This window comes from Stenella coeruleoalba (assembly GCF_951394435.1).
Source record: "Stenella coeruleoalba genome assembly, chromosome: 8".
Taxonomy (NCBI): Eukaryota; Metazoa; Chordata; class Mammalia; order Artiodactyla; family Delphinidae; genus Stenella; species Stenella coeruleoalba.
In genome coordinates, this window is record NC_137154.1 from 16,712,778 (window position 1) to 16,723,647 (window position 10,870).

The following is a 10,870-nucleotide window of genomic DNA, read 5'->3' on the forward strand; positions in this document are numbered from 1 at the left end:
ACTCAAAATTAACTTTATGGCCAGGAAGTGCCAAGCATGGCTCAATGTAGTTTCTATCTACTTTGGATATTTAACAGCACCAGATCTAGTTCGGCTGTCTTTGATCATGTTTGGAAAAATGCTTCTTCATGGTTAATGCTCTTCAAGAGGCATTTTATTCCAGCTTGTTATGATATGTCGTAGGTTTTTCTGTAAGTGAACAAGGGTGGGTGGGACACTTATGGGAACTCAGGCTGTGATGGAGCCCTGATCGTCCCCTAGTTGGCTCCAGTTCCACTTGTCACTTCCCTTCCACTGTCAATGGAGGCAGAATAGTGTGGTTAAGTGTATGGACTCTGAGAAAGACTGGGTCCAAATCCTGGCTCAACTACTTACTCTGTGATTGGGGAAAATGACTGAAGCTTTTGTGTTTCAGTTTTTTTAATTGGTAAAATGAAGATGATAAAAGTAACAATTCATAGGGTTATTGTGAGGATTAAGTTAGTTAATGGCATAAAGTGCTTAGACCCATGCCAGGCACAGAGTAAGGCTAAATACATGTAGTTGTCATTGTTAATGACAACAAAAACTTATTAGTATTAGTACTGTTACTCGGCAATGGTTCTAAAACCTTAGCAGCATATCAGCTTTATCTCAGAGAGCTTATTAAAAATACAGTGCCATACGCTTGGAGATTCTATTTGTGGGACACTTAGGAATCCACACGTTTTACTAAGAGTCAGATGATTTTAAAGCTGCCAGTGCCCAGAGCAGCATGTGGGAATAACTGCTTACCGTATAAAGCTTGACACATTTTCTTCAACACTCAACACAAAGATATACTGAGATCACTTTAAGAGACTATTTGGAAAAAACATATATGTAAAAACATCTTTTCCTGTCCCTACAGATCCTGCATGCAAAATATACTCACCCCTTCTGCAAGAGAAAATCCAAGACACAGTCCTTGCCCTCTGTCCTTCCTAAAAGAATGCCGTAATGAGGAAATGATGTTTCTAATTACTGATAATAATAGTTTACATTATTGAGTACTTACTAAGTGCCAAGAATTACGCTGAGACATTTACTTGGATTAGTGGTTTTAATTCCTTCAATAATCTGATGAAATAGGCACTATATTATGAGGAAACTGCAGCTTAGTGAGATGAATGTCTTTGCCAAGGTCACCCAGGGAATTGAGAGCTAATCCACATACTTAATTGCTATTCCATGACTCATACCCAGGCTCTCAGCCTCCAAGGCCTGTATCCTCAACTACCAATCTAAATTGCCTTTTAAATAGAGTTTGCTAGTTGTTTCTTATTATGTTTTCTCATTTAATTTCCATATTAACAGAACTCCAAGCTTTAGCTGGGCACTTTGCCACCCAAAACAAAGATAACATTTCCCAGCCTCCTTTGCAGGTAAGTGTGCATGTGGCTAAGTTCTGGCTGATGGGATATGAGTGGAAGTGACATATATAAATTCTGGGTCATGCCTCTAAAGGAAAGAAGTGTGACCTTCTTCTCCTTTAACTCTTCTGCTGGAGTGAGACCATCATGGTGTGCCATCCTGGAATTAAAGATGACAGTAATATTGTAGGGAATGTGGAGCAAAAACACAGAAAGCACTTGGGTCTCTGACACTGACAACTGCAATGGACTGCTTATGTAAATTCAGATTATTAAATGAGAGAGAAATAAATTTTGGGTGTCAACAGCAACTGGATCCTAACTAATACAACCCTCTATCAACACATCGTTTTAAAAGGCTGCAGTTATGAGTGACCTGTACCTATTCTGGATCTCAAGCAAAGTTTTATAAAGTTTCTGTCCCCCCACCCCCCACTTGGTGAACTGATCTGCTGGGTTCTAGGAGATCTCATCTCCAGGATGCCCATAGTGCTAGGTGCATTTGTGTGTGCAGTTGTTTCCATGGTCTATTTCAAGGTGTCAATAAAGTATCAACATTATAAGAAGTTGCAATTCCACAGTCTGAGTCTACTAACTGGGTTGCTGGACACTCTGGCCCCTAAAATCTCCTCTTTTGTCTGGCCAAAGTTGAAAAGGGAAGTTTCAGTAGTGTCATGCAAACTCTAATCTTGGCACTCAGGTACTGGTTATCAACTTCCCACTTACAGTGTCCTGTTTCTGTAGGTAACAGATTCTGAGATGTTACAAGAGATACATTTGAAGTTGGTAAGAGGTCCTTTCAACACTGTATATAGCCATCTCCTTACAGTTTTAGGTAAAGCCAAGTTTGGGGCTTATTCAGTGCTGGTTTTAGTTCTTGAGATGTAAGATACTGAGAACTCAACTCGTGGTGAGTATTTGAATAAAAGTATTACTTGATTTACATTTAATCAGAGTAAAAAGTAGTAATAATCATGCTAATGACTAAATATGATGAGTGCGTAGTATGTATCAGTCACAGTTCCATATATTTACATACATTATGTCATTTAATTCTCACTATAGCCCTACAAAAGAGGTAATACTCTTATCCCATTTTCCAGATAAGAAAATTGCTGTCCTACCACTGGGTTTCTATCCAATTCACTGAAGGCAGAGGAACCTGGTATAAAATCTATGACAATAGCTACTATTTTAAAAGTACTTCCCATGCATGTATGCATTGAGTCCTTTATTTTATTTTATTATCATTTTAAATTTATTTAATTTTTATTTTATTATTTTATTTTATTTTTACAACAGTCCTATGAAATAAATCTTAGTACTATGGAAATGAAGGATATTAGGGCCTGGAAAAGCCAAATAACTTGGCCATGGTCACATGGCTTAGAAGTGTCATGGCCAGTATTCAAGTTCAAGTCTGACTTCAAGTCCTGGACTCATTAAACTATCCAAGCTACCTTGAACTTATACCATAAAAATGCTTCTGATTACCAGCATGCCGTTCCTAATAACATGTGATATTATGGTGGATTTTGTTTTTAGGGTTGTGTGATCCAGTATTATTTTGTATAAAGTGAAATTCTGTGGAGCTAAAGAGACTTTCTCTATATCCATTACATCTTTTAATTTCTACTGTATAAAATGTCATTTTTAGCGAAACATGGGAAAATATTAGAAAAGATCTAATTTGCTTAATAAATCGAGTACTCAGAAAATGCAAAACACATACACAGAATCCAACAAGAAAGAGGCAAGAATCCTCAAAATGGATAAATTAGGAGAGTCATGTGGAATTCTACAAACGTGATAAACACATTAGAAAAATGAAACTTAGACAGATGTGCCCTTAGACTAATTGGACAAAAATCCTTGAAAAGCTCAGTGGTAGGCATAACTGGAAAAGACAGCTGAACGAATGAATAGACAAACGGGACTATACTCAATGTTTTGTACATAAAATTCATTGTATCCTTTAAAGAATTAGGAGCCATATGATCTAAATGTGAAAATGCCCTCAGATAAATTGAGGAAATTTCCTTGAACATTGCAGAAGAAAAAAAAGAAACCTAAAAGAATGATCGCTCTCAAAACGGGCTGAAACTGTCATATCAGTTTTGAAATGCTGTTTTGTTATTTAGATTTTAGGCGAATGTATCATTATGAGAATTGGCTTCAGGTAAATCGTTTTGCTCCCCTTTTGCTTCTCAATCTCTCAAATTTGTCCCCTCCTTTCCACCTTGCCACTGTCAGTGTTAAAAATGCTCATTATTCTTAGAGCAGTAGTCTGCATGTGGCTTCCTCTCTTCTTATCTGTCTTCCTCATTGCACAATACTGACTTTTTTTAAAATGGGAGATTGATAGTGAAACAGGAGGGAAGGGGGCGCAACACAACCTTTAAAAGAATGACATAGCCATAGGACATGACAAAAATTGGTTAGAACCAACTAGATCCAAGATGGCGGAAGATTTGCCTTCCAGTGGACCTTGAGCCTCATTATACGCTCATTGTAACACATTAGCATAAGCTAAGTGACACCCCCACCAGTGCCATGACAGTTCCGAGGCTGACCATCGAAGATCAAAAAGTAGGCTGTGGCCCAATTCCTGGAAATCTCTGCCCCTTCTCCAAAACAGTTGAAATACTCCTCCTTCTCATTAGCCTATGAAATTACCCAACCCATAAAAACTAACCACCCCCATATTCTGGGGCCTCTCACCTTCTGAGATGACCCATACTCTGTCTGTGGAGTGTGTTTCTCTCTAAAGAAATCCACTTCTTACCTATCACTTTGTCTCTCACTGAATTTTTTCTGCAATGAGACATCAAGAACCTGAGTTTCATTAAGTCCTGAGACCAGGTGTGTGATCTAATAATTAGAAGATGGTGGGTTCAAGTCCCAATCTGAGTTACACAGTTTCAGTAGGACACTACTTTTCTTAAACTCCTGTAATGGTTTCCCATCACCTTTGTGATAAAATCAACCTCCTTGGCTGTTGCCTATTTTCTATTCTCCTGGCTTGCTTCTTCCTCACATGTGACTTCAGTCCAGCCTTAATGAACTCGTATGAACTTCTATTTCCACTATAAAGACATGCTGCACACTCTGAGGGGGAAGTGAAAATATGCCAGATCCTGGATAAATTACAACAAATACATACTGTAAATGCACTGCTGGGCTCCAAGGTTAAGGAAAAAAAGTGGGTTGAAATCTGAAGAGTGAAGGATTATGTGACATAATTATTAATGGCACCTCTGTTTCATTCTCAAATATGTTCTAGTTTGGATAATAAACTATATGATCATTTTATTAATAGGCTATAGTATAACCAGTTGTTTCACAATCAAGGAACAAAGACACCAAATTCCCAGTTTGAGATCAATGGGTTCTCACTCGCCTTCTCTTTACTGTCTCTATCCAGCCAGTTCCACACTTATAGGTTTATTACTTCCATAACTCCACTTCTGGTACCATATTCTGTATCTGTTGGGAAACAATATCAAAACTCACACTGTCTTAGGTAATGATTTACTGACTCACACAGTAGGAAAATCCAGACACAAGTTTGGCTGATCTAGCAATTTAGTGCTGTTATTGAGGACCCAGTTTCATTCTTTCCTTTTTTTTCTTTTTCTTTATTCTGCCTTTTACTATGTCAGCTTCATCCCACGCTGGGCCTGCCACTTGATAGTAAAAAGTCTACAGCAGTTCCAGCCTTTGCATCTGCACACCAGGTCCCACCAGCATTCCAAGCAAGAATCCTGAAATTCACCTTCATAGACTTGTTTGGATCACATGCCCTCCTCCCTCATCCAGGCATTCTGGCCAGGATGATGGAATGTGCTGATTGGCTTGAGTAGTTTAGGGTTAAGCCCTGGAGCTGTGGGATGGAGTCAGCCTTTCCTCAAGTACATGGGCTACTTGGAGGTGTAATCAGGAAGAGGGAAAGAGGACTGGATACTGGATCAAAAAACAAGTTTTCAGACCATGGTAGAAGCCTTGGTGTTCCTACCAAACCAACCTAGCCGTGTTATCAGAGACTCAAGCTTAACACTCACTATGGAGGTTACACTACAATACATTTGATTTGCAGCTATTTAGGCCATGAGAGGAGTTTGGGAGCCAAAGTGGTGAGTGGGTGTAAAGAGCATTTATTCTGTTCCTGAAGCCAAACAGAGCTGGGTCTTGAATCTGGGTATGAACCTCTTAACTGGCTTTGAATCTGAGCCAAGATAATTACTTTTTGATCCTCATTTTTCCTTATCTGCAATTTGGGGATAATTTTCCTATCTTAAAGATATTCAGTTTTGTGAGAAATAATGAGATTATGCATATAATGTGCCCAGCATAGTACATGGTACAGAGTAGATAAGTTCCCTTTTAGTTTAGAGTCACTAAATTGACACTGAAATCATCAGCATTAATGATTTTTTCTTGGGTCATTTAGTCCACCTGCCAAGCTGTGCCTGCTTTTTTGTACCTCCTTATATAGTAGGTGGAGGTAAACTGTGAGAAAACTTGGTCTCACTCTCAGTATCTCTTCTTTAAATAGTGGGAAAAACCGATTTCTTGAAATAACTAATAAATATATTTTAATATTAATAATAAACACTAAGCATACCCCGGATGCTTGCTGACCTAGAGTCATTTTCCTCTCACTCCAGGAAGCTTCAACCATTGTATTTGGCCCAAGTGTTGATCCTTTTCTGATGCCTCAGGAAACTAGCTGTTCTTCATTTCTCACCAAGACCAAAAGCTATTTTGCTCCAGGGGAGCCCATTAGCTCATTTGAATTAAGTTTCCAGATTCTAAGACAAGAATCTCAAGGTCGGAAGGCCAGGGAGCATCAGCAAGGTATCTGACTCATTCTTTTCTTTTTTTTCTTTTTTTTTTAACATCTTTATTGGGGTATAATTGCTTTACAATGGTGTGTTAGTTTCTGCTTTATAACAAAGTGAATCAGTTATACATATGTTCCCATATCTCTTCCCTCTTGCATCTCCCTCCCTCCCACCCTCCCTATCCCACCCCTCCAGGCGGTCACAAAGCACCGAAGCGATATCCCTGTGCCATGCGGCTCATTCTTTTTTTTTTTTTTTTTTTTTTTTTTTTTTTTTTTAATTAACATCTTTATTGGGGTATAATTACTTTACAATGGTGTGTTAGTTTCTGCTTTATAACAAAGTGAATCAGTTATACATATACATATGTTCCCATATCTCTTCCCTCTTGCGGCTCATTCTTGATTCCTGCTTTCATCACGGTATTCTGACAATGTTTATGTTCACTGCTACCCCTTTCCCCCAACCTATTATCAGCTGATTGGTCACCTCAGACTTGCAGGAAATAGCAGCATAAACAATGCTTCAGTGAACCCCTCCAAGCAGTCAAGACCACGAATATTTCATCAGCTTGCATTTGCTGTCTTTGCCCCGGTGGCCCCACACTGGGTTCCAAGTGACTAAGCTCTGGGGAAACCCTTTCCCCAGATAACGAGTGTTTCTTCAGCTCCACTGAATTAGCCTTCCTATTTTATTGTGCCCCTGGGTTACAGGAGCTTAAAAGTTATAAAACAGCAAATTATTGCTGAAGGCCTGCAGCATGTTATTCTGAAGCCCCCGCCACTATATGAATGGGGCTAAAGTCATCAGGGAAGTTTAGTCTGTGGCTTCATGTTTGGGGGATATTTAGCGTTTTTAATTTTCAAAGATAAAAATAGACATACTTCTTTCCGATCATAGAGATTATAAAGATAAATGTTTGCCTATCAAACAATATAGAAAATCATAGTGAAGAAAGCAAATATAATCCTAAATTCCAAGCCCAGAGATAATTATTGGTAGCAGTTTGCTGTATGTGGTCCAGACCTCTTACTCCCTTTTTCTCTTTCATTTTACATAAATGGAATCATATTCTAAATGCCATTTAACAGTTGCTGAGTATATCTTTTACACCCATAAATATAGGTCTGTATCATTATTTTTATGACTGAACAGCATCATGTTGCATTTGTATACCAGATTTTATTTACCCAATCCCCTGTTGATGAATACTCAGTTGTTTCCAAATTGTTCCTATTAGCAATAACACCGCAGTAGATGACCTTATACACTTTTGCATACATATCAGCTTATCTCCTCAGGATACATTTCTAAAAAGTGGAATTGCTAAGCACATCTGAAGGCTTTGGTTCATATGGCTAAATTGCTTCTCAAACACAATTTGCATGTTGACTAATCATACCTGAAAGCTGGCCAAAACGTCTGTTACAAGAAACCCACTGAGGAGATGGGCTTCCAGGTCCTAAAAATAAGCAAACCAGCATGGGCTTCCGGCAACGAACTCCAAAATCAACCTTAGAGAATCTATAGCTGGTAATTATCCAGGATAGTGGAATCTAGGAACAAACAAAACAAAGCGTGAGAAGCCCTGGGGAACTGAGGACTATCTTGAGTGGTGAGCCTAAGAGGTGGGTGGCTGTCTCGAGACGTAGGGAAGCCAGAGGCTGGAGAAAATCTTTGGGGTTCAGCTCCCCACACCCCACCCCCGACCTCCGCCTTAAGACAAATCAATGTCTAATTCTTCCAGTGCTAGGCTACTAGTGCTAGTGTCTGTCCTGCTGTGGTGAAGAATTGGTGGGAATAGGTGTGGACTGACTGATCTTGGGAATTTGCTCCTCCATTCCCCCCACCCTGGGGGCTACTATATAGCAAGAGAGGATATGCTTTCTCCCTGTGTTGCTTCTCCCTGTAGGGGAGGAAAAACTTTTACCTTTCTTGGTTCTTTGGCTGGTCTAATAGTCAAATTAACGTAGGATAGATTAACAGGGGAAAAATTAGTTACATACATATGGGGTCCCATAAGAATATGGGATCCCTAGGCAGTCAGACAATTGAGGCTTATATGCCATTCTGAGCTAAGGAAAAGGGGATAGGGGTCTGAGACTGCAAAGGAGAGGAAGACAATTCACAGGAAGTTGGAAAGAGCAAAGGTATGGAAAACAAATGTTTGCTGTTCCATGCAGAGACAATGGGACACAGAGACTTTGATCCTTAGGCCCTGCAGAGCTCCCCACCTTACAACACCTCGCCCATGTTCTTCGTGGTTATTTCTGGAGATGGTTCTCTTCCCAGACAAGGCCCTCTATCTGAATTCCTTTAGGCAATTAAAGGAAAGGTAAATATCTCTTGCGGAGTCTTTTGGGCTTTCATAGACTTCAGCTTAAAGTAATCCACATGTTAAAGTGGCACATTTTGGCGTGAGGGGAGGGGAGAACTTGTTTTAAACTCCTTCATCCCTAACTAAGGATTTAAAGGGGAAAGTCTGGCTAGAGTTCTCTGGTGAGGTGGCAGCAGTCAAGAGTGGTGCTTCTAGTACTGGGGTTCTCTACCCTGTGACTCATAATCTCCCCATCCTTAATCTTTGTAGTGACAAAGATAGGGCCTGGCTTTTGGACCTTTTTCAGTATGCATGGCCAGATGAGCTGGCTGATACCCCTAGGAGAACACAAGATCACCAGCCGAAATAACCAGACACCAAAGTAGAACAACTTCCCCAAATGAGAGATGACACAAAACTGGATAACCTTTACCAGCTGAAGCAAAATTATTCGCACAGATGGAAAGAAAATTTAACATAAGTATGAAAATATTAGATTTGAAAAAATATAAAAGTTGCAAAAAAGGGAAGCTATCACTAGCTTTTACAGCAGAACCTGAGTAAAGAGATTAAGGAGTGGGGAGAGGAGGAAAACCAGGGTAGGGAAACCAGGCACCACACAACCACTAATCCTTTTGTTGCCTCCTTCCAGGAGGTATACACACCAACCAGAGGTATTTTTCTTTTTTAACATCTTTATTGGAGTATAATTGCTTCACCATGCTGTGTTAGTTTCTGCTTTATAACAAAGTGAATCAGCTATACATATACATATATCCCCATATCCCTTCCCTCTTGCATCTCCCTCCCTCCCACCCTCCATAACCCACCCCTCTAGGTGGTCACAAAACACCGAGCTGATCTCCCTGTGCTATGCGGCTGGTTCCACCTAGCTATCTATTTTACATTTCGTAGAGTATATACGTCCATGCCACTCTCTAACTTCGTCCCAGCTTACCCTTCCCCCTCCCCGTGTCCTCAAGTCCATTCTCTAGTAGATCTGTGTCTTTATTCCCATCCTGCCCCTAGGTTCTTCATAACCATTTTTTTTCTTTTAGATTCCATATATATGTGTTAGCATACAGTATTTGTTTTTCTCTTTCTGACTTACTTCACTCTGTATGAAAGACTCTAGGTCCATCCACCTCACTACAAATAACTCAATTTCGTTTCTTTTTATGGCTGAGTAATATTCCATTGTATATATGTGCCACATCTTCTTTATCCATTCATCTGTTCACGGACACTTAGGTTGCTTCCATATCCTGGCTATTGTAAATAGAGCTGCAATGAACATTGTGGTACATGACTCTTTCTGAATTATGGTTTCCTCAGGGTATGTGCCCAGTAATGGGATTGCTGGGTCGTATGGTAGTTCTATTTTTAGTTTTTTAAGGAACCTCCATACTGTTCTCTATAGTGGCTGTATCAATTTACATTCCCACCAACAGTGCAATAGGGTTCCCTTTTCACCACACCCTCTCCAGCATTTACTGTTTGTAGATTTTTTGATGATGGCCATTCTGACTGGTGTGAGGTGATACCTCATTGTAGTTTTGATTTGCATTTCTCTAACGATTAGTGATGTTAAGCATCCTTTCATGTGTTTGTTGGCAATCTGTATATCTTCTTTGGAGAAATGTCTATTTAGGTCTTCTGCCCATTTTTGGATTGGGTTGTTTGTTTTTTTGATACTGAGCTGCATGAACTGCTTGTAAATTTTGGAGATTAATCCTTTGTCAGTTGCTTCATTTGCAAATATTTTCTGCCACTCTGAGGGTTGTCTTTTTGTTTTGTTTATGGTTTCCTTTGCTGTGCAAAAGCTTTTGAGTTTCATTAGGTCCCATTTGTTTATTTTTGTTTTTATTTCCATTTCTCTAGGAGGTGGGTCAAAAAGGATCTTACTGTGGTTTATATCATAGAGCTGTCTGCCTATGTTTTCCTCTATGAGTTTTATGGTGTCTGGCCTTATATTTAGGTCTTTAATCCATTTTGAGTTTATTTTTGTATATGGTGTTAGGGAGTGTTCTAATTTCATTCTTTTACATGTGGCTGTCCAGTTTTCGCAGGACCACTTACTGAAGAGGCTGTCTTTTTTCCATAGTATATTCTTGCCTTCTTTTTCAAAAATAAGGTGACCATATGTGTGTGGGTTTATCACTGGGCTTTCTATCCTGTTCCATGGATCTATAGTTCTGTTTTTGTGCCAGTACCATACTGTCTTGATTATTGTAGCTTTGTAGTATAGTCTGAAGTCTGGGAGCCTGATTCCTCCAGCTCCGTTTTCCTTTCCCAAGATTGCTTTGGGGTCTTTTGTG

General features: G+C 39.5%; 1 long non-coding RNA gene across 1 annotated transcript; it reads left to right on the forward strand.

Annotated features, from left to right (window-relative positions):
- The first annotated feature begins 1,178 nt into the window (after nucleotides 1-1,178).
- LOC307190239 lies at nucleotides 1,179-6,480 on the forward strand. The gene is made up of 3 exons (XR_013829447.1): nucleotides 1,179-1,403; nucleotides 6,059-6,248; nucleotides 6,431-6,480. It is a non-coding gene; the product is annotated as an uncharacterized lncRNA (long non-coding RNA).
- The last annotated feature ends 4,390 nt before the right edge of the window (nucleotides 6,481-10,870 follow it).